Here is a 26,238-nt window from a genome sequence, read left to right as displayed (position 1 = left end):
CATGTTGCCAGGACTCAAATGACTGAGCTATAGGGGGAGGTTGGACAAGCGAGCACTTTATTCTTTAGAGCGTAGGAAACCGAGGGAAAACTTATAGAAGTGTGAAAGATTATGAGAGGCACGGACAAGATGAATCAATTCAGTCTTTTTCCCAGACTATAGGAATTGAGGACTAGAGGGCATCAGTTTAAGGTATGAGAGTAAATAATACATGGGAACCAGAGGGAAAACTTTTTCATACAGAGCGCGTATATATATCGAATGAACTGCCAGCGGAAGTGGTTGAGGCGGGTACATTAAGAACATTTAAAGGGCATTTGGACAAATACATGGATATGAAATGTTTCGAAGGATGTGGGCCAAGTGTACGGGAATGGGCTTAGTGTGGATGGGCAGTTTGGACAGTATGGATGGGCTGAAGGATAAAAATAGCTGTAGAATAAAATGGCTTGAGCCAGCTCTTTCCAAACTGTTGTGACCCCATTGTGAGACTTAACCCCCTCAGTGAATGCTAAGAGTATGAGCTGGGACAGGGTAGGTGGCGTGCAGCTGTGATTTGTGGTCCTGAATCCCACTTTGGAAAACTCAACTTACTAAGAGAGATGCTTGCCAGCAGGAGCACTTTTCATTTCCAACAATGAAAATGTTTATTAGACTGTCACCTCAAACAATGAGTACTGTCTTCGTTTGCTGCCTTATTACATAATTGGTTTCAGGCAAATTTCTCTGGTGAGTTTAAGCGAATGTACAAAGTCTGTGCTTTAGGACAAGGCATTACCTTTTTTAAAAAATTCTGAGTTTGTTTTAGATTTATACCATTGACTTATGGTCAGCTTCCATAATGAAGTTGTTCTTCAGATTTGGCCTTCCCTAGACACGGACGTGTATTAAGCGTTAATGATGTGTCTTCTTTTTGGGCTCTTGTAGCTCACGTTCTGATTGAGAAAGCCACGGTAGCTCAGTGGTTAGCACTGCTGCCTCACAGTGACCGAGACCTGGCTTTGATTCCACTCTTGGTGGACTGTCTGTGTGGAGCATGCAAGTTTTCCCCATGTCTGCATGGGTTTGCTTTGGTTTCCTCTCACAGCCCTAGGGTGCGTAGGGTAGGTGGGTTGACCGTGCTAAATTGCCCATAGTGTCCAGGGATGATTTAAGTTAGATGGGTTACACATGGGAAATGCAGGGGTAGAGGAATTGGTCTGGGTGGGATGCTCTTTGGACGGCTGGTGTTGACTTGTTCAGCCAAATGGCTTAGCGCTAAGGGCTTCATTCATCCATAATTATATGCATTGCACATGTTTTTTTTAAATGATCATATCAACTTTTGTATCAACCTTTAAAAATCATTTCGGAAGTTGGTAACATAGCTTTGAAGGGTACAAATGACAACTCTCAAGGCACTATCATGGTTTGTTACTCAATTCCCATTTGTTTGTTCTTTTTGATGATTAATGACTAGTGCCTAGACAAAGTACATAAAAAGGACCTTTTGTCTATGCACGTAATTTTTAAAGATTTAAGACGCACAATTTTGCTTCATATTTGAAAGGCTGCTCAAACTCTAGGTAAGAATTTACTTTAAAAATGGCTGCTCTGCACACTGCACATTGTCTTCAGTTTCGTTAGCAGAATAATTTGTACAGTTCCTTTATAATTCATAAAATAAAGGTTTATAAATGAATAGGTGTCATCAGAAGAGAAGTTACATACACTGCTGAGGAAATTGAGTTATGTAAGCTGGCACAAATTCTTTCAAAGCATTGTCAAATGACCGTTTTACAAAATAAAATATTATTATTGCATTTGAACATTTCCAAAGATACTTAAAATTATGATGGCAATAACCATTATATTTGATGATAAAATTTGCCTGTGTGGTACATGATCTAGCCTTACATATGAAGAGAAAAGCAAAATATGACTTTACATCAAAGAAAAGACAGCCGGTATGATAACCTGTGCAAAAATAGCATCTTCCAACGCAGTCTTAAATATGCACACGAAGGGGATCCCAGCTTTGATATTTAATATATTGCATTTGTTGACCTCGGCTAGGGCAGCAGTTGGGATGCTATGGTTGGCCTGTGAACTCCCGAACCAAGAAGGAAAATAAGCAAAGAGAGTTTCTACTCTTATTGCTCTCTGTTCAATAATGTCATTCCTGCTAGACTAAAAAAAAAGTATGTGTCATGAACAAAAATAGGCACTAAAGTATGCAATCCAATCTGACCGTGAGGATGGCATATATGAGATTCAGAGAGTAAAAGAATTTATTCTAGCACAGCATACAACATAATGGAGATTGTAATTGACCATTTAGAAATGGGTTAGATATGTGGTTAAAGTAAACGTAAACCGAGGGAATATATACATGGGATTAGAGCCATGGGTCTAATGAAGAATTTCTCTGAGGGAGGACAGGAATAAGAATCAGACTACAAGGAGGCCTGGGTGCACTTTGGCAGCAAAGAGAGAAATGGTGAGGGAAGGAAAGCATCCCAGCAACAGCCAGAGGGTCAAGACCCAAGCAGATTAAAGGAGCAGAGGAGCGAGGGAGTACATTGCAGGGATTAAAGGAGTGATGGAGAGAGACAGATCTCTTTTCAAGAACAATGACAGGCATAAGAACACACTGGGGTTGAAAAGAGTTGAACAAGTGTGATCTTAAACATAGTAATTACCACATTAATTCCAATGCTATATTTAATGAGTATAGAAAGAGAATAGAACCAATGAATACATAGCTGTAGAGATGGTGGCCAACAGAGGGCTTTTGACTTCTGAGGTATAGTTTCATGCATAATGGATCAGTCATGTGGCCATGCAGCCTAATGGAAACATTGGTGGTGATCTGTATTTCCAGTGAAATGGTGATATGGCCATGATAATGTGGTGAGGCTAGTTTTCGCACAATGCCAGCTGCAGTCAAAGGTGCAGTCAGTCATTGCCCACAAGTGTGCCCTTGAGATGATACAGTCAAGATGGATACCTAGGAAGATGCTGGTGAGTTGCAGCCATCAGACACCCACCTCAACTTTATCATCAGGAATTCATGTGATCTAATAACTGAAAGAAATGTGAATCTGGAACAAAAACAAAGTCGCAAGAAAGCTCAGCAGATCTGGCAGCATCTGTGAAGAAAAAAAAACCGAATTAACATTTCGGGTCCAGTGACCCTTCCTCAGATACTATCTAGTTTCACTTCATGGCCTGAGAATTGCAAACTGCATTTCAATATCGTGAAATTGAGTAATAACGGAATGTCAATGAATGCAAGTAGGACCCTCACTGCTGACTACTCAGAATCCCAACTTCTCAGTGCCCATTAAAATCTGGTGCATAAATTGAGATTTTCTTAAAATATCATGAATCTCATTCTTCTTTTCTTGCTACATTTTCCTGACAAACTCACCTCCCCACAGAGCATTCAGGTGCTAGGAAAATTCCACCATGCTTTTCTGGTCAAACACAGAAGAAGGTGTTCTTGGGCTGGAAATGAAAGAAGTCAAGTGGATCAGCAGGTAAACTTTTAAGGAACAGTGATTATAGTATCGTAAGTCTTAAGTTAGCTATAAGAAGAGGAACCAGGAGCAATCTCGAATTAAAATGTAATGGTAGTGTCCATATCCTTGAACTGAGAGACCTGTGTTCAAGGCCTACCTGCTCAAGACATGTGTAATAACATCACTGAACTGTTTGATTCGTTAAATAAGTTAAAATTAAAAAATTAGAATATACTTAATTGGAGAATGTACAATTTCAATGAGATGAAAATGAATGTGACCCAAATAAATTTAAATAAACAATTGGCAAGCAAAATTGCTGTGTTAAAAGACAAGATGGTTCAGATGAAGTCAATATACATTTTCTGGAGGGAAATGCAGGGCAAATAAAGCCTGAGCTTCATGAATGATGAACGAGGCAGCGGGTAAGATGAAGCAGAAAACTGGTGTGTAGAAGGGATAGCGAGAATGACGAGAATGAATACATGAGATTTGGAAGGACTATAGAATAAGAAACAAGAAATCAGGACAAAATAGAATTTGATGCTGACATCAAATGCAGCTAATTCTCTTTCATAGGCAGAGAAACAGCGAAACCATATTATTTGAAGGCGTAAGGCAATGAGGAGTTAAATAAGGAATCTATACATGGAGGTAGAAGGCACAGTTGATGAGCCACAATTCTTTTGCATATGATTTTCCTAAGGAATAACATGCAATCAGTCATAGTGAAGAAGGATGTAGTTGAGTATTTGGATACTTAACAAAAAAGATACAAAGTGCTTATCAGCATAGATAGCCATACTTAATAAGACACCACATAAAGATTGATAGTATTTGAGGACACTGACGGAAATAAGAAGAAAAATTACGTAGAGACTTGTCATCATTTGCTAATCCTCTTGAGGTACAGAGGTAGTACCAGTGAATTAGAAAACTGTAAACTTTACACCTTTGGTCAAATGAGGGTGTAAGATTGAATCGAGCAAGTACAGATCAGTCAGTTTAACATCTGTTAAGGCAAGGTTAATGATAAAATCTGGGATAAACTTAATCATTTACTCAAATTAGGATTGATTTAAGAAAGGCAGCATGAATTTGCAAAAGTCAAATTGTGTTTTAACTGTTTTTTGATGAGATGATAGAGATACTTAGCGAGAGTAATGTGTTGATGAGATGTATATGGGCTTCCAAAAGGCATTTGGCAAAGTGTCATATAAGAGGCTTGTCACCAACATTGAAGTTGATGAATGAAAGATGTCAGTGGCAGCATGTGCATGACGTTTCCTGCATGATAGGAGTACTGATAAGTACTTAAGCTGGATAAATGTTTTGAAGTAGAGACCCCTGGAGATTAGTGGTAGAACTATTTCTTTGTTTGGTTCATTTCAACACCCTTAACTTGAGTGTGTGAGGCGCCGTTTCAAAATTTATAGATGACACTAAACTTAGACATATTGTGAGCTGTGTGGAAGATAGACATCAAAAAGACATAGGCAAGCTGGTAAAATGAATGCAGACACGTTAGGTGAAATGCCGAGAAGTATAAAGTAATACTTTTTGGTATGAAGAACAAACAGAGACAATATGAAATAAATGTCCAATTCTAAAGGAATTGGAGGAACAGAAGAACCTTGGCATACACATTTACAAATCATTAGAAGTGACAGAGAAGACTAAGAATGTAGTTAAAAACACGACAGAGATCCTGGGTTTTATACGTGGAGGCATGGTGTTTAATAGCAAGGAAATGATGCTGAACCTTTGTAAAACAAGTTCGATGTCTCCCACAACATTACGTCCAATCCTGGGTATAAATTTTAGAAATTACAGGCTTTAGAGAGGGTGCAGCAAAGAATTGCAGTGAGGATTGCAGAGATGATGGATTTCAGTAAAACATATCAGCTGGACAACTTGGGAAAGGGAGATGATTGGCTAGAGGTGTCTAAAATCATGTATTCTGTACAAGTAGATAGTTAGAAACCGTACTCATTGGTGGAAGGCCTGTGAATGATAAGACACTGATATAACATGAATGATTAAAGGTCAACAGTGACCTTGAGGAAAAAAAAACTCTTCTGTTCTTTTAATGAACAGTAAGGATCTGGAATATGCTGCCCAGGATGTGGTGAAGGTAGGGTCAATTGCCACTTTTGAAAGGGAGCTTGATGAGGACTTGCAAGATCAAAGAAGAGAGAGTGGTGTTCTGAAGAAAGTGCTCAGTCGTGGAACCAGTCGACTTACTCTTGCAGAGTCTTGGTGTGGACATGCTGATCTGAAAGGTCTCGTTATGTAAGCATTCTATGTTTCTATGATTAGGGACAGATGTTCTCCAGCATTGAATGTTTTCTGCAAAGGAATAATGCCACCACCCAGAAATAATAATAGTGTTATAGTAAGACAAGAAGCGAGGTTAGATTATATGTTTTTACAAACAAATTTATTACAATGTGGAATCTTCAGCCACAAACGATCAGTAAAGCAGATCACATACATTGTTAGAAAAAGAAATATGCCAGCATTGCAGCATTCCTGAAAGCCTTTAAGGAGGTACAGCCAAATTTCCTGCCACAGTTGATTGATGCTATTGCTGCATGTGCCAGGCCTCAGATGCACAGTAGCTGCAGTAGCCCTTGTACTAGGTAACCCAGTTCTATGTCTGACAATCTTTTGTTTCTATTCAAAAGCTATTCCCTGTGGTTATTGCCTGGTGCATATGCCAGTCCTTGCAGATGTGGTTCATGGCACCTTGGTGGGCATGGCCAATTTGTGTATACTGCCTGCAATTCAAACATGCATTCCTTTGGGAAAGAGCCTATGCAAGCACTGATTATGTTCCAAGACTTAGTTTGGAAAACAATGCCAACAGATGAGTCTTTATTTTCTGATGGGTGTGTGTAATGTTTCAAGAATTTCCTTTTCGCAGCTGCAGATTTACCTGCCGTTTCAGAGCTCTCTTCTTTCTGGAAACTTAAGCCACGATATTCACACTGGGAAGCTCTGTGGTGTAAGTCCTGGGAACAGAAATGAAATTGAATAAATGCAACAAGGTACATGAGAATCTACAATCTCAAAGAAACCCAGTAAAAAGATTAGCAAAAACTGGAAAAATAATGAATGAATTATCTATCATTCTAACTTGTTCTGATAGTGACCCATTCACTGAGCTATGATGATGGATCAGAACCCCAAATTACTTTATTTTTAACTTTTAATTCCAAATATGTAATTTTTAAAAGGAGGATTATGACAGAAAAAGCTGTGGATTTAAATTCAGTGACTGTCCGGCAAAGTCCTGTGTGAAGCCAATGAAATATAGTACATACCAATTCTTAGCATAACCTCAAACAGGGAATCTCTTAACTACAAAGATAATGAGGAGTTGACAATACCCCGCTCAACATCAAGCCACTCCCAGAGGATGATGTCCACAGAATTGCGGACACATCTTTTGTTTTGAAGAATACACAATCATGGAGATTAAAAAGCCAAATTTATCTCTACTGGAGGAGACTAGAGAGGCTAAATACTCCTGTGGGTACCAGCCAATGTCCAAGCATTAATATGTTGTGAAGGTCATAATCAAACAATCGATCTCCTAGTCGCCCGATGTTAGAGGTAAAGACTCCCTCTCTCACTTTGAGTACTGCAAACCAGTTAGAAAAGGAATCAGAAAGAAGGAATTTCAATCAGCCTACACAATCACAAATCTCCAAGGTTGTTCAAGTATCAATGTCAACACGTTTGGCAACCTCCACTGTAAAGGTTGCAACATTTAACTATCCACTTGCTTTCCACAAATCACACAGACACTGTTCCATATAACTAATTTTATTTACTTTTGAACCAATCTCTTATTTCTAATATGTGCATATATACGTTGAGTTAGTCTTTCTTCCTGCATTTTATAATTATTAAATTCACCTTTTGTTAACTCGAGGAAGCCTGGTTAAAATGGTTCCTCTAAAACACAAGTTCAGCTGGACCTAGGAGAGAAGGATCCACAAGGGAGGAAATCCATTTTAAACTAACCTGTTGCAATTAGAGGAGGGGTTTGGATGAATCAAGGAGAATCAGTTCAATCATCTTCTTCTAACAGTTTGAAGTTTTCCATCTGACTTCATAACAAATTGGGAAATCTCACTCAAGGGTCAAGTGGAAATCCTTGAGAAAATAATTGAGTAAATGCTAACTGAATTATTTGTGCATTAAGCATCTCTTGGAAATTAACAGAAGCAAAGTCCAAGAATTGTTGTAAGGTCCTTCCCGGCTAAGTTTCCTTCTTCTTCACCGAGATAATGTTTATTGATACCTGGTAAAGATGAAAATCTACCCAGGTATTCTCCCAAATATGAAGAAGTGACATTCAAGATATCCACCCTCAAAGCAATATTTATCCAATTGTTTCAGGCAGAATCCTCTTGCAGAAATTATGAAGATATGAACTAGGTCACTAAGCCCCTTAACCTTGCTCCACCATGCAATAAGATCATGGCTGACCTGCTTGCCTTTATAATTCCTCATTTCCATCCATCCCAGGTACCTTTTGATTTATTCCATTGAACAAGAATTTATGTACGCATGCTTTTAAGATAATCAATGACCCAACCACCATCATGTTCTGAGGCAGAGAGCTCAAATGTTGCACAGTCCTGTCAGGGAATGAAACTCTCCTCAGCTCTGCCACAAATGAATGTCTGCTCATTTTTAAACAATGCCCCATGGTTCAGGAGTCAGCCACAGCAGGAAGCACACTTTCTATATTCACCCCATCAAGACAGTTTAGGATCATATCGTCACAGAATCCTTACAGTGTGGAAACAGGCCATTTGGCTCAAAGAGTCCACACTAACCCTCCGAAAAACATCCCAGCCAGACCCATTCCCCTACCGTATTCCCATATCCTGTAACTCCCATGACTATTCCCCCGAACTTACATATCCCTGGACACTGAGGGAAATTTAGCATGGCCACCTAATCTGCAAATCTTTGGGCTATGGGAAGAAAATGGAGCACCTGGAGGAAACCCACAGGGAGAATGTGCAATCTCTATACAGTCACCCAAGGCTGGAATCAAATCCGGGTCTCTGGCGCTGTGAGGCAGCAGTGGATCTCATAGACTTCTGACCAAGTCACAGCTGATCCTTCCGACTGCAGTTAAAACAAGCCCATTCTGTCCAATCTTTCTTTATAAGGCATTTTGGGTAGTGATCTAGTAAACTTCACTGAGCCACCTCCAATGCATTACATTCTTCCTTTAATAAAGAGAACAAAATTACACATAATACTCAAGATGTGGACTCACCAATGCCCTGCATAACTGAAGCATAACATCACTACATTTATGTTCAATTTCTTTCATAATAAAGGATAACATTCCACTAAGCTTGTTCATTCCTTGCCGTACCTGCATACTACATTTCTGTGACTTATGCGTAACAACAATTAGATCCCTCGGCACCTCCAAATTCTGCAGTTATTTTCCATTTAAGTAATACTGTATTTGTATGTTCTTCCTGCCAAAGCGAACAATTCCACCTATCCTCACGTTGCATTGCATTTGCCTCTTTTTTACGCAATCACTTATTTATCTATATCTTGTCTGCCAATCCCTCATGTAATCTTCACAATATTCTTTCCTACCTATGGACTGAATTTTGCCAGGCCTTGATAAAATGATAAATAGGGGCAGCAGTGAATCAACTGTGGCAAGAACAGAAAAATGAGATTCTCAATATCAAGCAAAATAACTGTCTCATTTTCCACCCAAAAATTTTAGTGGCTGAAAATTTTGCTAGTAAGTGGTGAAGGGCCTACTTGCATGCATTACCACTTCAGTATTACTTAATCTCACCTCATTTATGTGTAAGTTGCCAGGAGTGGAGAGAAACTGAATGGCAACAATTCGCGACATGAAAGCCAGTATGGGTACCTAGCAACTTACCACTGCCTTCTCCAGGATTCCATCTTATTCCATATTCCCCAAAATCTCAGGGCACACTCCATGGGTAGCAGTCAATTGCATGCTTCATTCGTGGTGGTCAGCATTGGCAAAGTGCCAGTCTCACTGCATTACCACGGCACGTTTGAAACTCATTTTTAGTACAGTTCAGTCCTTCAGAGCTGCACTTTGGAGCCACTTTCCATTGCAATTTCAGGGTGGCATGGAGGCTCACTGCTAAACACTGCTGCCTCACACCATCAGGAACCCAGGTTCAATTCCACTCTAGGGTGACTTCCTGCCTGGCGTTTGTATGTTCTCTCCATGTCTGTGGGGGTTCCCTCCAAGTGCTTCAGTTTTCTCCCACAGTCTAAAAATGTGCAGGTTAGGTGGCTTGGCTGTGCTAGATTGCCCAAAGTGAGCAGAGATGTGCAGGCTAGGTGAGTTATCCATGGGAAATGCAGAGTTACGGCAATGGGGTGGATCTGGGTGGGATGCTTCTCAGAAATTTGGCGTGGACTTGATGGACTGAATGGCCTGCTTCTGAACTGTAGGGATTCTATGATTCAATGCTGCTGTCAGGCAACTTTATATGCAGGGCGAGTCATGTATCAAACCAGGTTCTATTAGAGGGATCTTCGCTTACTTTCTGAGAATTCATCTACTTGGGTAGTCACAGCAGCACTGCCTTCCCTTATCTTATCCTTTTGCATTGATAGATAGAAAGCCAGGCAGGTTGTCATGTTTGTCAGCAAGTAAGAGTCAAGGAAGACTTTGGTCAGTCAGAGAGATCATCCGTTTCAGTTAGGAAAGATGATGAGGTGCCCAGAGTGAGTGAGTAGGATGTGCAAAGGACAATGAATTGTTATTAGTTTGGGAAGAGGTGAATGCATGTGTGACAGCCACTGAGGGAATTTGCTGCATGCAATGTTGAAAGTGGAAGACTATGAGGTTTGGTGGGAAGTAGGTATAATGCAAGAGTTCGTGACTGTGAAGCAGCACAGAGAAGGTAGTGCCCCTTCGCTGCACAGAGTGAATAGTCATTAAGCTTTTTGCAGCATGGCTGCACATCCTTCTAGACCATGGACGCCACATTGACCTGGTGGCTGCGTTAAAGCAGACTGGCAGCACTTGTTACAGTGCACATCTGGCATTTAGACATGGCGCCCTCAGTGAAAAGCCATATATCCTGCAGTAACAGCATTTTGCTACTGCAGATATGAGAAAACGTAGGAGTGGCATCATGGAGACATGGCGCATACGTAATAAAGTCAGCAATGTGTAATACATAAGATAAGGTGCTAGGGTTCACAGAGGGAATCCCTCCATGAGACTCCCAGAAATTGACACTTTGTTAATTTTTGGGAAAATTTATCTTTGTGCCATCTGCAAATTTGGCAGCAATATCTTTGCTCCATTTTTCTACGTAATTCATTTTAAATTGTCAAAAGACACCTCTACAGGCCGCCATTTGTCACATCCTGCCATTCAGAGAAATAATTATTTACGCATGCTTTCTACTTTCTGCAGCCATCTAATCTTTTACTCATGCTTATATGTTACCACCTGCACCATGAGCTCCTGCTTTGTATAATAACTTTTTTTTGGTGTGGAACCTTGTTAAATGCTTTTATAGAGTTCGCACAGTGCGTTAATAGGCACTGTGCTTTATCCCCATTCCATGTTACTTCTTCAAAGAACTCCAATGATTAACATGATTTCCCTTTCACAATACCATGCTGACTAGTCCTGATTACTTTGAGATTTTCCATGTGCCCAGTTATATCCTATTTAACCTTTAATCCAAAATAACAAGGCTTAGAGCTGGATGAACACAGCAGGCCAAGCAGCATCTTAGGAGCAGGAAAGCTGACGTTTCGGGCCTCAACCCTTCATCAGAAATGGGGGAGGGGAAGAGGGTTCTGAAATAATTAGGGAGAGAGGGGGAGGCGGATCAAAGATGGATAGAGGAAAAGATAGGTGGAGAGGCGACAGACAAGTTAAAGAGGCAGGGATGGAGCCAGTAAATGTGAATGTAGGTGGGGAGATAGGGAGGAGATAGGTCAGTCCAGGGAGGATGGACAGGCCAAGGGGGCGGGTTGAGGTTAGTAGGTCGGAAATGTGGGTGTGGTTTGAGGTGGGAGGAGGGGATAGGTGAGCTGAAGATAGGATTAGGGAGGTGGGGATGAGCTGGGCTGGTTTTGGGATGCAGTAGGGGGAAGGGGAGATTTTGAAGCTTGTGAAATACACATTGCTACCATTGGGCTGCAGGGTTCCCAAGCAGAATATGAGTTGCTGTTCCTGCAACCTTCAGGTGGCATCATTGTGGCACTGCAGGAGGCCCATGATGGACATATCGTCTGAGGAATGGGAGGGGGAGTTGAAATGGTTCACGACTGGGAGGTGCAGTTGTTTATTGCAAACCGAGTGTAGGTGTTCTGCAAAGCAGTCCCCAAGCCTCTGCTTGGTTTCCCCGATGTAGAGGAGGCCACAACGGGTACAGCGGATACAATAAACCACGTTAACAGATGTGCAAGTGAACCGCTGCTTGATGTGGAAAGTCTTCTTGGGGCCTGGAATGGGGGTGAGGTGTGGGGGCAGGGGAAAGTCTCAAGTGTGGTGGGGCTGGAGGGGAGTTTGGAGTGGACAAGGGAGTCATGGAGAATGTGGTCCCTCCGGAAGGCAGACAAGGGTGGGGAGGGAAAAATGTCTTTGGTGGTGGGGTCGGATTGCAGATGGTGGAAGTGTCGGAGGATGATACTTTGGATCCAGAGGTTGGTAGGGTGGTATGTGAGGGCGAGGGGGATTCTCTTTTGGTTGTTATTGCGGGGATGAGGTATGAAGGATGAGTTGCGGGAAATGCAGGAGACACGGTTGAGGGCGTTCTCAACCACTGCGGGGAGGGACGTTGCGGTCCTTGAAAAACGAGGTCACCTGAGATGTATGGGAGTGGAATGCCTCGCCTGGGAGCAGATGCGGCAGAGGCAAAGGAATTGGGAATAGGTAATAGCATTTTTGCAGGAATGTGGGTGGGGGGAAATGTATTCTAGGTAATCTTTAATCCAACATCTTCTCCATGCCAGACATCAAACTAACTGGCTGTTTGTTTCTTGTGTCCTGCATTACTTAATTAGGTGGGTTATATTTGTTACTTTCCCATCTGATGGAATCTTTTCTGAATCTAAGGAATTGTGGGAAAATAAATATCAAAGCATCTACTACCTCATTAGTGACCTCTTCCAAGATCCTAGGATAAAGTGTGTTTTGGCCCAGAGGCTTGTCACCGGCAGCTCAATCATTTTCCTCAGTACTGCTTCAATAGTGGTTGCAATTTCATCAAATTCCTCTCTCCCTTCCACCCTTAATTTCACTCTCTGCAGTGAACATATTTTTAACACGTTTATTTCCTTCATGTCTATGACTGACACCATACACTTAACTCACTGGACCAATAACTTACTCCTTTCCTTTTTAACATGTAATTTATGTCTTATTATCCATTTATTCATTGCTAACTAGCTTTCTGTCATATTCTTTTCCCAGATTAATACTCTAATCGTACTCTGCTATTCTTTATATTCTGCCTCAGCATCTGACATGCTAATCAATTTCAAGTAATTTTTCCTTAAATCTGATGCACATCTTAACTTCTTAAACTAACCACAGATGGTAATTCTTCCCCTTGGAACTATTCTTTACTGGGGCAATTTACTTGTATTGAATATTCTAAACTATACTTATAAATGACAGTCACTGTTCCTTTATTGGTCTACCCCTAACCTAATGCCCCAGCTCACATCAGCTAGTACAACTTACATGGAAAAATTGCTGCCCGCAAATAAGTTAAAGGTACTGCTCTGTGAGCCATTCTTCCACATTTCAAACTGGATGTAATATTCAATCATATTGTGGCCACTGCTAAACATGGTTGCCTTTACCCTTAGGTTATTAATTAATTTTGTCACATTGGACAGTACCACGTCTAGTATAACTTACTCTTTGGTTGTTTCCAGAATGTGAATTTAAGACTCTATCTCAAAACAGTCTATTGTTGCCAATTTGATTTTTTTTCAGTCATATTAAATCTGGCCTTAAATCAAAATCACCAAACATTTCTTCTTGTAACCTTCATCCTACATTGTGGTTACTGTTAGCGGTAATGTGGGCCATTCCCACTAATTACTCCTTTCACAGCTATTCTTCTTTCCCATCTAAATTGATTCTGTAATCTGATTCTTTGAACCAAGGTAATTTCTAACTATCGTGCCAGTTTCATCTTTGATTAACAGTTCTAACTCTCCATTTTTATCTCGTTTCCTATTCTTCTTGGCTATCTTATACTCCTCAATATTCATGGCCCAACTCTTATGCTATATCCACATCTCCATAGCAACTATTAAATCCTACTCATCTGCTTTAATATGTGCTCTCAATTCAGTCACTTTTGTTATGAATGTGATGCACATCAGGTATTCAGACTTTAAATTTACTTGCACCTCCATTCATTCATAAATTATTCTGTGGCAGGATGTGGGTGGAATTCCCATTCATTTCTACTGCATTTCTACAAATCGATGGCCAGCAATGAAATAACCTAGATGAAGATATTAATTTAACCATGTTTTTCTTCCAATGCTACCCTATTGATTTGCTTTATATTATGCGATATTGGAATGGTATGAAATGATAATTTTACTAGGCGCTGAAAGCTTGGTGAAATTGTATTTTTCAAATATTGGCCATATTTCCTTCCAATTGCATTTGACTTTATTTTGACGTGTAGTCACTCCTGTGTAGATGATTTGAACTATATATCATGACAGTAGCACACCTCATGGCTGTTCATCTTTGTCAGTGTTATGAATAATTGTTCACTATTATTTGTATTGAATGGAAGTGATGGATTTGAATTATGCCAAATAAATTATCCAAAGTTCATTCTCCATTGCCTTATAACGACTGTAAAATCAAAAAGAAATGCAGTTTATCAGTTCCAAATTCCATTTTAATCCTAATACATGTAGAACATTTTTGTGTATAAATAAAAAATAAGATTTACAACATAATTATATCCTTATGCATTCCACAGCAGATTCAATGTTCTCTCACGTTATGATGTTGATGGCTGCTTTGCTAATATTCGATGTAAAATACATCCTCTATCCTGTTCCTTTCATTGTAACAAGCTCTCAGTCTTAGGTGAAATGGTTACATTAGCAGAAAGTTTCCTGTACTTTTGTAAACATTGCATCTGTATTTATTCACTCTGTAAGAGTACTTTCCCAAAGTCTAAAGTGTGCAGGGAAAATATTTCAACTGCTGCGTGGTTCACATATATACAAGTCTTTAAAATAACACTCATTTCCTCTGAAGGAATGCATCCATTGTAGAACTATGCAGGGATCAGGAGGTTAGAGAAAATATAGGGAGCTGAGAGCCACATTAGCCAAACTGAGATGGTAGAAAGAATTCAGTTAAATTCCTTTGTTGAGAAAAAATCCTGTGATATTGGTTACATTTCTAGCACATACTGTGAAAATTAGGGTTAAATTGTCAATACTAAACATACTATTATGAACACATTATGAGTTGAGGGACAATGCAACTTAAAGGTGAAAAGCTGCTCCAGATTCATCGGTAAGAAGGCAGCCAATTTTTGAGGAGCGGAGACAGAGCAAGACACAGTTCGTGGAGCTGGGCCAATCTCATGGGTGACTGATGTAGTCAAAGATCCAAGACTCAAATTTTTTTGGCAGAAGTAATGTTGTCAGAGATAAGAACCTGAAGACATAATTCCAGGATTTTTGGCACCACGTCAGGAAGTCCCAGAAAGCATACAGCAGGAAACTGAGTGCAGTAACTCAGGCTTACAATCTGTCCACAATAAAGTGCTAGAAATGGATTGCTGATATCACAAAATGGGCCAAAGAAAATGAAGGCACCAAAATAATGTTGGAAGCAGAACTCAACTCAATCTTTCCCTTACAATAATGTGGATGAGGCAATAACTATGAAAAAGAAATCTTCGCAGCCTCCAATTTTCGCTCACCCTTCCTCACAATTCAGCTATTCCTAATTCTATTTCCTGAGTGTTTGAGAATACAGGAAAGAGAATGCGAACTTAACTCCACAGGAAAGCATTACCACAATGGAATGTTTGCAGACACCTGGATAAAGTAAAATTTTGAATGAATCTCAAGTATGTTCTTATAACAGTAAAACCTGGTCATAATCTGTAGCAAAAATGCTCCAAGGAGAGCAAGGTAACCTTCAATCCATTAAATAAAAATAGAGAGGAAATACATCACCTCCTAGGCAGACACACTCAAGAGGTAGAGGAAATCAAAAACAGAACATAGAACATAGAACATTACAGCACAGTACAGGCCCTTCGGCCCTCGATATTGTGCCGACCTGTCATATCGATCACAAGCCCATCTAACCTACACTATTCCATGTACGTCCATATGCTTGTCCAATGACGACTTAAATGTACCTAAAGTTGGCAAATCTACTACCGTTGCAGGCAAAGTGTTCCATTCCCTTACTACTCTCTGAGTAAAGAAACTACCTCTGACATCTGTCCTATATCTTTCTCCCCTCAATTTAAAGCTATGCCCCCTCGTGCTGGCCGTCACCATCCTAGGAAAAAGGCTCTCCCTATCCAACCTATCTAACCCTCTGATTATTTTATATATTTCAATTAAGTCACCTCTCAACCTTCTTCTCTCTAATGAAAACAGCCTCAAGTCCCTTAGCCTTTCCTCGTAAGACCTTCCCTCCATACCAGGCAACATCCTAGTAAATCTCCTCTGCACCCTTTCCAAAGCTTCCACATCCTTCTTATAATGCGGTGACCAGAACTGTACACAATACTCCAAGTGCGGCAGCACCAGAGTTTTATACAGCTTCACCACAACCTCTTGGTTCCGGAACTCGATCCCTCTATTAATAAAAGCTAAAACACTGTACGCCTTCTTAACAGCCCTGACAACCTGGGTGGAAACTTTCAAGGATCTGTGTACATGGACACCGAGATCTCTCTGCTCATCTACACTGCTAAGAATCTTACCATTAGCCCTGTACTTTGCCTTCTGGTTACTCCTACCAAATTGCATCACCTCACACTTGTCTGCATTAAACTCCATTTGCCACCTCTCAGCCCAGCACTGCAGCTTATCTATGTCTCTCTGCAACCTACAGCATCCTTCGTCACTATCCACAACTCCACCGACCTTAGTGTCGTCTGCGAATTTACTAACCCATCCTTCTATGCCCTCATCCAGGTCATTTATAAAAATGACAAACAGCAGTGGACCCAACACCGACCCTTGCGGTACACCACTAGTAACCGGTCTCCAGGATGAACATTTCCCATCAACTACCACCCTCCGTCTTCTTTCAGCAAGCCAATTTCCGATCCAAAAGGCCAAGCAAACCCATGAGTTTCTGACTGGAAATTGTAAGGTTCATCTGTGGTGCCCTGAATGGCTATAGCCTTCACACAGTTTGATTATTGGAGAGACAGATCATTGCTTAGTGGCTATTTCTGAGCCACATGAACAACTGTAGTTTCCTCAGAAAAACGTTCTTGGATGTTTAGAGAAATATCTTGTCAACCGTTTTGGAATTCCGGAATGCCCATTTCCACTCCTGTTTTGTTCTCCTAGGATGACGTAGCACATCCCATCTTCGGGCTTGCTATGGATTCAGGGATTCATCCCTGTTCTCAAACATCAAGCCTGTGGTGCGCCTGACATTGAATTTCAGGTCCTATTTCCTTTCAGCCAATGACGTGGACAGTAATAGGCAGTTGCTGGTGAAGAAGTACTGAAGATCAGATGTGAAGAGGAGGAGTTGGGCAAGACAAGCACAATTAGGAAGAGGATCAATCCAGAAATGAAAAAAAAATCGATAGCTGAATGTAGGGGTGATGGTGATTGTGGGAAGGGAGCAACCAAGAGGAATGCAGTATCTCTCATTGCAAAAGTATCACTGGGAGGTGCTGGGCTGTAATGACATAATCCCTGCCATCATCCCAGAAGCTCAAAACATTGAGGTAAAACCACACGAGAATGAGCTTCTTTGTGAAAAGAATTCAGAAAAAGATATACAGATACTAATCAGAAATAGTAATGGAAAACAACAAGTTAGGATAACAAATTCTTGCTTTGGCAAATGACTTTTTTGAACATCTGTGCAGAGGCCCTTAGTTCTCTTTTGGTTCAGTAGGTGATGATGATTTGAAAGCACTGTATCACTTTTCTGAATGTATGGGCAGTGTTTGGCTGGTGAACGGGTTCGGTTCTAGAATATATCTTTTGACTCAAGTTGTACACAATTCAGAATGCGATACAGGGCAATGTGAAATAACTGATCATGAGTAAAAGGAAATGTTCACATGTTGGATCTTAAAAATGAACAATGGTACAACCCTGTATGCTATCTCATTTGTAAGGATGAGTACTTGTAAGTCAGACATTTGTGAATTGGAGATTGCCTGTAATTGAAATATGCTGCAGGTGAGGGCTATGGTTAATGCAAAGGCAGATCAGGAGATGGCTACATTGTTTGTACTGGAAACAGTCATTGATAACTCCTGCCCAATCTCCCATGTTACCCCAATGGGACACCCAATTATGATAACGGAGTAAGGGAACAGATGATCCACGTCCCCCAACCTTGACTGTCCTGATGTCTCACTACTGCCCAAAGTTTTCAGATTTTCTGCAGAGTGAAGGTTCAATGCATTTCTAAATGCATCAGTTTCTGACCTGAGAGCCACTATAAATCTTGATACCCTTTCAAAGAATGGAGTATAGAGCTCCAAACTACCCAGGCAATGGAAATGAGCTTCAGAATACTGATTGCCCGTTAGATAATGATACACATAATATACACTGGTTCGTTGTTATTCTGTGCCTTCAGGTACACCTGCAGCGTCATCAGCCATTGTCAAAGTTTGGGCAGCCTTTGACAAGTTTGTAATTCTGCAAGAGAAAGACAGCAAGTCTGAAGCCAGGAGTTGTATAACTCACTGACGATGTAGGAGGTACTGCATTCCTTTACTCACACACTGTTTTTTTATAAAGCTCCATATGTGGTATCTTTGCCTGTAGATCCTCTGGCATAAGTACCTTATGTGTCATCTGGTCTACAGATTTGATGCTGCATTCCCCAAACTTCCTGCCTTCCTGTCCTAATCAGATACATCCGCAGAGCACAGGAAATATGGAATTCCAAGAATGAAATTCAGTTTCCATCTAAACTGCCATTTTTACTTTACATTCTTTGAAAATAACACCCAAAACTTGAAATCCGTACTATTGATTCAAAAGCTGTACATCGGTGGCTTTTCAGCTTTAGCATGCTTTTCAAACTTGGGGTCATCATATTGATCATAACACCACAATTTTGATAGTTTTGGAGCCATTTCAATTGTTCATCCCTCATTCCCTTTAAAAAGGTGGTAGTTTACTGTCTTCTCAAGGCAATGCAGTCCATTAAATATAGATAAACACACAATTCCACAAGGGAGAGAGATCCAGAATTTTGGTCCAGTGACCCTGAACAGTGGTTTTGTTTTCATCCACTTGTGGGACATGACTGTCACTGGCAGGGCCAACAGTTATTGTCCATCCAAAGTTGCCCTTGTGAAGGTGATTCTTTGAACCAATGCCGTTCAGGTGCTGTAAATAGATCCACAATGCTGTTTAGGAGGGAATTTGGGATTTTGACACAATGACACAGAAATATTCAACGTATATTTCCAAGTCAGCATGGTGAGGGGTTGTAGGGAAACTTTCTGGCGATGCTCCCATGCATCTGCTGTTCTTGACCTTCTTGATGGTAGGAAATGTATGCTTGGAAAGTGCTGTTTAAAGACCTTTGGTAAATTTCTGCAGTGTCTCTTGTACATGGAATATTCTGCTCCAATTGAACATGAGTGACAAATGAGTGGAACATAATGTTTCTGGATGTAGTGTCAATCAAATGACCTGGATTGTGTCAAGCAGTTTGAGCGTTGTTGGAGCTGAACTCACCCAGGTAAGAGGGGACTATTCTGTCACACTTCTGATTTGTATCTTATAGATGGGGAATAGACTTTGGGTTTCAGAAGGCAAGTTACTTGCTGCAGGATTCCTAAACTCTGACTGGCTTTTATAGCAACTGTATATACTATATGGCTGGCCCAGTTCAGTTTCTGGTCAATGGTAACACACAAGATGTTGATAGTTGATGATACAATGTTGATAATACGACAGCATGTCAAGGGCAATGGTTAGATTCTTTCTTGTTGAAGATAGTCATTGCATGGCACTTGTGTGATATAAAGTTAACCTACCACTTGCCAGCCCAAACTTGGAAAATTATTGGTGAGGGGTCTAGGCCCGGAGCGTCAGCTTTTGTGCTCCTGGGATGCTGCTTGGCCTGCTGTGTTCGTCCAGCCTCACATTTTATTATCTTGGAATCTCCAGCATCTGCAGTTCCCATTATCTCAAATATTTTATATAGACTGCTTCAGTATCTGAGGAATCATGAATGGTGCTGAATATTGAGCAACCATCAACAAACCTACTCTCCCCTGAACTTAGATGGCAGACAGCAGCTGAAGATAGTTGGGCCTAGGACACCATTTTGAGGACCTCCTGTACAGATGTTCTTGAACTGCTTTGGTTAACCCCCACAGCCATCTTTCTTTGTGTCAGACATGGCTCTAACCACTGGAGAGATTTCCCTCATTCCCTTTGACTGTAAATTTGATAGGCCTCCTTAACGTCACATTCAGTCAAATGCGGATTGATGTGAAGGGCAGTCAATCTTGTCTCTAGAGTTCAACTGTTTTGTCCGTAATAAAAGCAAATTGTTAAGAGATCACTAGCTAGATAGACACGGTGGAACACAAACTGAGCCTCCTCTCTCATTTAATAAGATCATTGCTGACTTGTTTGTGTTTCAAATACCACATTCCTGTCTACCCCTTGATAACCCAATTGCCTGACAAACAGATTAGAATTAGGAATGTCCCACCCTATTGTTTCCTACCTGCGTCATCTGCTAGTTGAGTACTTGTGTCTTGAAAGCAATCACATCCTATTGGGTTTCAAGGCTGCAACTGCCCCAGACTTTTATGCTAGTTGTTCATTTCAAGGAGCTAATAATACTTGTTGTCATCTTCCAGTCCTTTACCCATGGTGCATCTGGGATGTTGTCATTTTCCCTGCAACATAGATTTTCATATCCTTCCCCCATGATGTTGGGTCGAAAGCAGTTTGGACAGTGAGATTGTCCATAATGATGTGCAGGCTAGGTGGATCGGCCATGCTGAATTGCCCGTAGTGGTCAGGGGTGTGTGGGTGATAGGGGAATGAATCTGGGTGGGATGCTTCAAGGAGCAGTGTGGACTTGTTGGGCCAAAGGTCCTGTTTCCACACTGTAGGGAATCTAATCTAATCTAATCTAATCTAATCTAATCTCTGCTCATTTCCCGGTGCAGAGTATTATCAACAGCACCCACATTGCTTGGAGAATGGTCTTCCAACAACCTGCAGAGGTTATCTGCTGAAAAGACTTCCATTATTGTTCAAATTATATGTAACCATCAAAGCTAAATACGGGAGATCTGTGTTAGATATCCTGTGCCTTGCCTTGGCGCTTACACACTGAAGAAATCACAAGTTCTGGCTTCCTTCTAAGGCCCCTGGGACAAACAGGGATGGCTTCTGGACAAAAAGAGTACCATCTCTAAGCATCATGGCTCATGGCACCTTTATTAAACCCTCGGACAGATACAGATTGAAGATGTAAGGAGGCAGTGCTGGACAAGCTAATGGGGCTATAGGTAGACATGTCTTCTGGCCCTGATGAAATCTCTCCCAGGGTGTTGAAAGAGGTAATGGGGGGTAATAGCAAATACTCTAGTAATTATATACCAAAATTCACTGGACTCTGGGATGGTTCCTGCAGATTACAAAACAGCCAATGTGACACGACTGTTTAAAAAAGGAAGTAGACAAAAAGGAGGTACTATAGGCCAGTTAGCTTAACCTCAGTAGTGGGGAAAATGCTTGAATCTATCATTAAGGAAGAAATAGCAAGACATCTGGGTACAAATTCTCCTATTGGGAACACCCAGCATGGGATCATGAAGGGTAGGTCATGCTTAACTAATTTGGTGGAATTCTTTGAGGACATTACTTACATGGTGGACAATGGGGAACCTGTGGATATAGTGTATCTGGATTTCCAGAAGGCATTTGACAAGGTGCCACATCAAAAGCTCCTACATAAGATAAAGTTGCACAGTATTACAGGTAATGTATTAGCATGGATAGAGGATTGATTGACTAGTAGAAAGCAAGGAGTAGGGATAATGAGTTGGCGGTCAGTGGTTAGTGGTGTGCCTCAGGGATCAGTGTTGGGACCACAATTGTTTACAATTTATATAGATGATTTGGAGTTGGGGACTACATGTGGAGTGTCAAAGTTTGCAGATGACACTAAGATGAGTGGTAGAGCAAAGTGTGCAGAAGACACTGAAAGTCTACAGAGGGATCTAGATAGTCTAAGGTTTAGTACAATGTTGATAAGTGTGAGGTCATCCATTTTGGCAGGAATAACAGCAAAGTGGACCATGTTTTAAATGGTTAAAAACTAATTGCAGCACGCTGTTGTGCAGAGGGACTTGGGTGTCCTTGTGCATGAATCGCTGAAGGTGGGATGGCAGGTGCAGCAGGTAATTAAAAAGGCAAATGGAATTTTATCTGCCATTGCTAGAAGGATGCAGTTTAAAAGCAGGGAGGCTATGTTGCCACTGTATAGGATCCTGGTGAGGCCACACCTGGTGTACTGTGTGCAGTTTTGGTCTCCTTACTTGAGAAGTGAATGAGCAGGAGAGATCAGGAGGTTTAGCAGTTTAGGAGGAGGTGATGCATAAGACCCATTGAATGAAGATCATGCATGCAATAACAATTGCTATATTCCATGAGAGATAATGGGAACTGCAGATGCTGGAGAATCCAGGATAATAAAGTGTGAAGCTGGATGAACACAGCAGGCCAAACAGCATCTCAGGAGCACAAAAGCTGACGTTTCGGGCCTAGACCCTTCATCAGAGAGGGGGATGGGGAGAGGGTTCTGGAATAAATAGGGAGAGAGGGGGAGGCAGACCGAAGATGGAGAAAAAAGAAGATAGGTGGAGAGGAGAGTATAGGTGGGGAGGTAGGGAGGGAATAAGTTAGTCCAGGGAAGACGGACAAGTCAAGGGGGTGGGATGAAGTTAATAGGTAGGAAATGGAGGTGGGGCTTGGGTTGGAGGAAGGGATGGGTGAGAGGAAGAACAGGTTAGCGAGGCAGAGACAGGCTGGGTTGGTTTTGAGATGCAGTGGGTGGAGGGGATGAACTGCACTGGTTTTGGGATGCGGTGGGGGAAGGGGAGATTTTGAAGCTTGTGAAGTCCACATTGACACCATTGGGCTGCAGGGTTCCCAAGCGGAATATGAGTTGCTGTTCCTGCAACCTTCAGGTGGCATCATTGTGGCACTGCAGGAGGCCCATGATGGACATGTCATCTAAAGAATGGGAGGGGGAGTTAAAATGGTTTGCGACTGGGAGGTGCAGTTGTTTATTGCGAACCGAGTGGAGGTGTTCTGCAAAGTGGTCCCCAAGCCTCCGCTTGGTTTCCCCAATGTAGAGGAAGCCACGCCGGGTACAATGGATATACTATACCAATATACCACATTGGCAGATGTGCAGGTGAACATCTGCTTAATATGGAAAGTCATCCTGGGGCCTGGGATGGGGGTGAGGGAAGAAGTGTGGGGACAAGTGTAGCACTTCCTGCGGTTGCAGGGAAAGGTGCCTGGTGTGGTGGGGTTGGAGGGGAGTGTGGAGCGAACAAGGGAGTCACGGAGAGAGTGGTCTCTCCGGAAGACAAACAAGCGTGGGGATTGAAAAATACCTTTGGTGGTTGGATCGGATTGTAGATGGCAGAAGTGCCAGAGGATGATGCGTTGTATCTGGAGCTTGGTGGGGTGGTGTGTGAGAACGAGGGGGATCCTCTTGGGGCGGTTGTGGCGGGGGCGGGGTGTGAGGGAAGTGTTGTGGGAAATGCGGGAGACACAGTCAAGGACGTTCTCGACCACTGCGGGGGGAAAATTGCAGTCCTTGAAGAACTTGGACATCTGGGATGTGCAGGAGTGGAATGTCTCATCCTGAGAGCAGATGCGGCAGAGGCGGAGAAATTAGGAATAGGGGATGGAATTTTTGCAGGAGGGTGGGTGGGAGGAGGTGTATTCTAGGTAGCTGTGGGAGTCGGTGGGCTTGAAATGGACATCAGTTTCTAGCTGGTTACCTGAGATGGAGACTGAGAGGTCCAGGAAGGTGAGGGATGTGTTGGAAATGGCCCAGGTGAACTTGAACTTGAACTTATATTCCATGATGTTTGATGACATATACGTGCAGTAGCGGAGCTTGAGTGAGTGGTGGCCATGTGAATGTGGAAAAGCTGAAAAAAAGATATATCATTGACCTGGGCTACAATATGTGTTCAGGTGGCCAATGTCTGGTGAAATGGTATCCTGTAGAAGTCTGCTAGGAGAAAGACGGCCCTCTTGCCCACTCCAGGTCCACAAAGCAGGTAGCCTTTCTTCTGGGCAATGTGTTTGGTAAACAACAATCGAGCACCTCAGTTTGAGGGGTTATTCCTGCCTTGCAGCATTAAATATAGTGCCAGAGGTGAAAGCTGGAAGGACCTGGCAGTGGTGAGCAATCCGTCTTCTCTAGCATCCTAAAAAAGGTGCCCATAAGCCCAACTACGTAAAAAGTGAGGTGGAAAATTGTAATATTAGAAAAATCATTCTGAGCTGTGGAAGGCCAGGTGCCATGAATATCACTCATCAAAACGATTTATTTGCAATTAGAGTTTTTTTAAAATTGTAGTCCGATATTTTTACCTAGAAGCTAAAAATAATTGATGAGGCAGAATCAATGATTAGAGGAGCAACAAAGGTGGGAGAAGAGGAACCCATGTGTCAAGAAGCTGAAGTGGATATTTTAGCCAGTCACACTGGTACAATGTTGGACATTACAACTGTTCATAATCTTCTGGGATGCTGAGAGAATTGGAAAGTGAGAGCAAAAGAGGAGGGAGGCCCCATTCATCAGAGGGTCAGAGCAGGCCAAAGGAATCCATCATGGAGTCTTGAGGAGATTTTGAGTAAAGTGGATGCCCATCGTGTGTCAGACTTGGGAAGTTGCTGGACCCTGTTGTCTATCAATGATGGAAGTGCCAACTGGACTAGAGTCTTGGTTGGTGAGAGTTTTGAGTGGATTCAATCTTAGCTGCATGGTCAATGCTGAATCCCAGTTTTGGTCAGGGTTTTGGGAAAGGGTTGTTGAGTTGACTCAACCTGAGTCTCACTCAGAGAGTAAGAATCCTCAGCTTCTGAATGAGTAAAGGGTCGTTGGTTATAAGTGAGGTATATGTTGGGATGGTGGTGTAGAAGGGCTGAATACAATATGTTGGTGGCTGTGAGCAGAAGGAATGATGTTGACTTGATATTTTTCTTGGGAAAATGCTTGGAATTCATTTCACACACTTTTAGTTGCCAATTTTTCAACTGGAAACCACTGCCCTAGTCCCTATCTACTAAAATAAGTCAGCAAAGTCAACTGAACCAACATAAGTCTTCTACAATCTGAACATCTGACTCAATCTTCTAAAATAATATGTATAAAATGGGTCATTGCAACTCCTAGACTACAGTGGTATATATACCATGAAGAAAAACATGGCTTATTTTTAATACGGTTACAAGTCACAGTTAACCATCAAATGTCCATCAGATGTATTGCAGAGAAAGTGATGCCATTTACACTTGACAGAGTAGAAAAGGTCATTGAGCTTCTTCACACATTGCTGAACATTTCCTCCAGATGGTTGAGTTTGCACTTACCCATGTGACAAAATTTAACTTGTGTGAAGTAATTCGAACTTTTAATTTTGGAAAAGGTATTTTTTTTCTCACAACACCCTTGCTTCTTTTGCACATGACTTCTAACCTGTGTCCTTTCATTCTTGTTCCTGTTATGTGCAGGAACACCTTCTCAATACTCAGTGCAGCCATTGATGATTTGTAAACCTCTATTAAATCTCCTGTCTGTTTTCTTCTCTCCAAGGAGAACACTCCTAACTTCTTCAATCTGTCCTCATAATGAAGTCTCTCATTCCTGAGAGTATTCTTGCAAATCCCTTCTGCACTGTCTCCAATTAATGCAGACCTTTCCTATAAAGCAGCTCCTACAACTTTACACAATACTCCAGCTAAAGCCTGACATGTATCTTATTCAACTTGTCAGTCTGCTTTTAGAGTTCCACACTGTCCTTCTCACAATTTACATTTCTTCTAAGTTTGTGCCACTTGCAAGCACTGAAATTGTCCCCTAGACGAGTTCTGCTACCACTTCAAAAACCTTCAGCAAATCAGTTAATCATGGTATGCCTTTAGAAATTCATGCTGACTTTTCTTACCCAACCTGGCTTTCCCCATGTGACTATGAATTCAATTCTGAATACTTATTTCTAGAACCTTCCCCACCACCAAAGTTAAACTTGACCCCCCTATAATTGCTGGGATTATCCTGATAACCTTTCTTCAGCAAGGTTATAATGTTTGTATTGTCCAGCCTTCTGCCACCTACCCAGAGTCCAGGTCAGACTGGAAGGTTATGGCCAGCGCCCCAACAAATTCTACTCTTACATTTTTTTAATATCGTTGGGTGCAATTCCATCTG

The sequence above is a fragment of the Stegostoma tigrinum genome, chromosome 4 (assembly GCF_030684315.1).
Source record: "Stegostoma tigrinum isolate sSteTig4 chromosome 4, sSteTig4.hap1, whole genome shotgun sequence".
NCBI classification, from domain to species: Eukaryota; Metazoa; Chordata; class Chondrichthyes; order Orectolobiformes; family Stegostomatidae; genus Stegostoma; species Stegostoma tigrinum.
The sequence above is the reverse complement of the archived record's forward strand: the minus strand, read 5'-3'. Positions refer to the sequence as shown.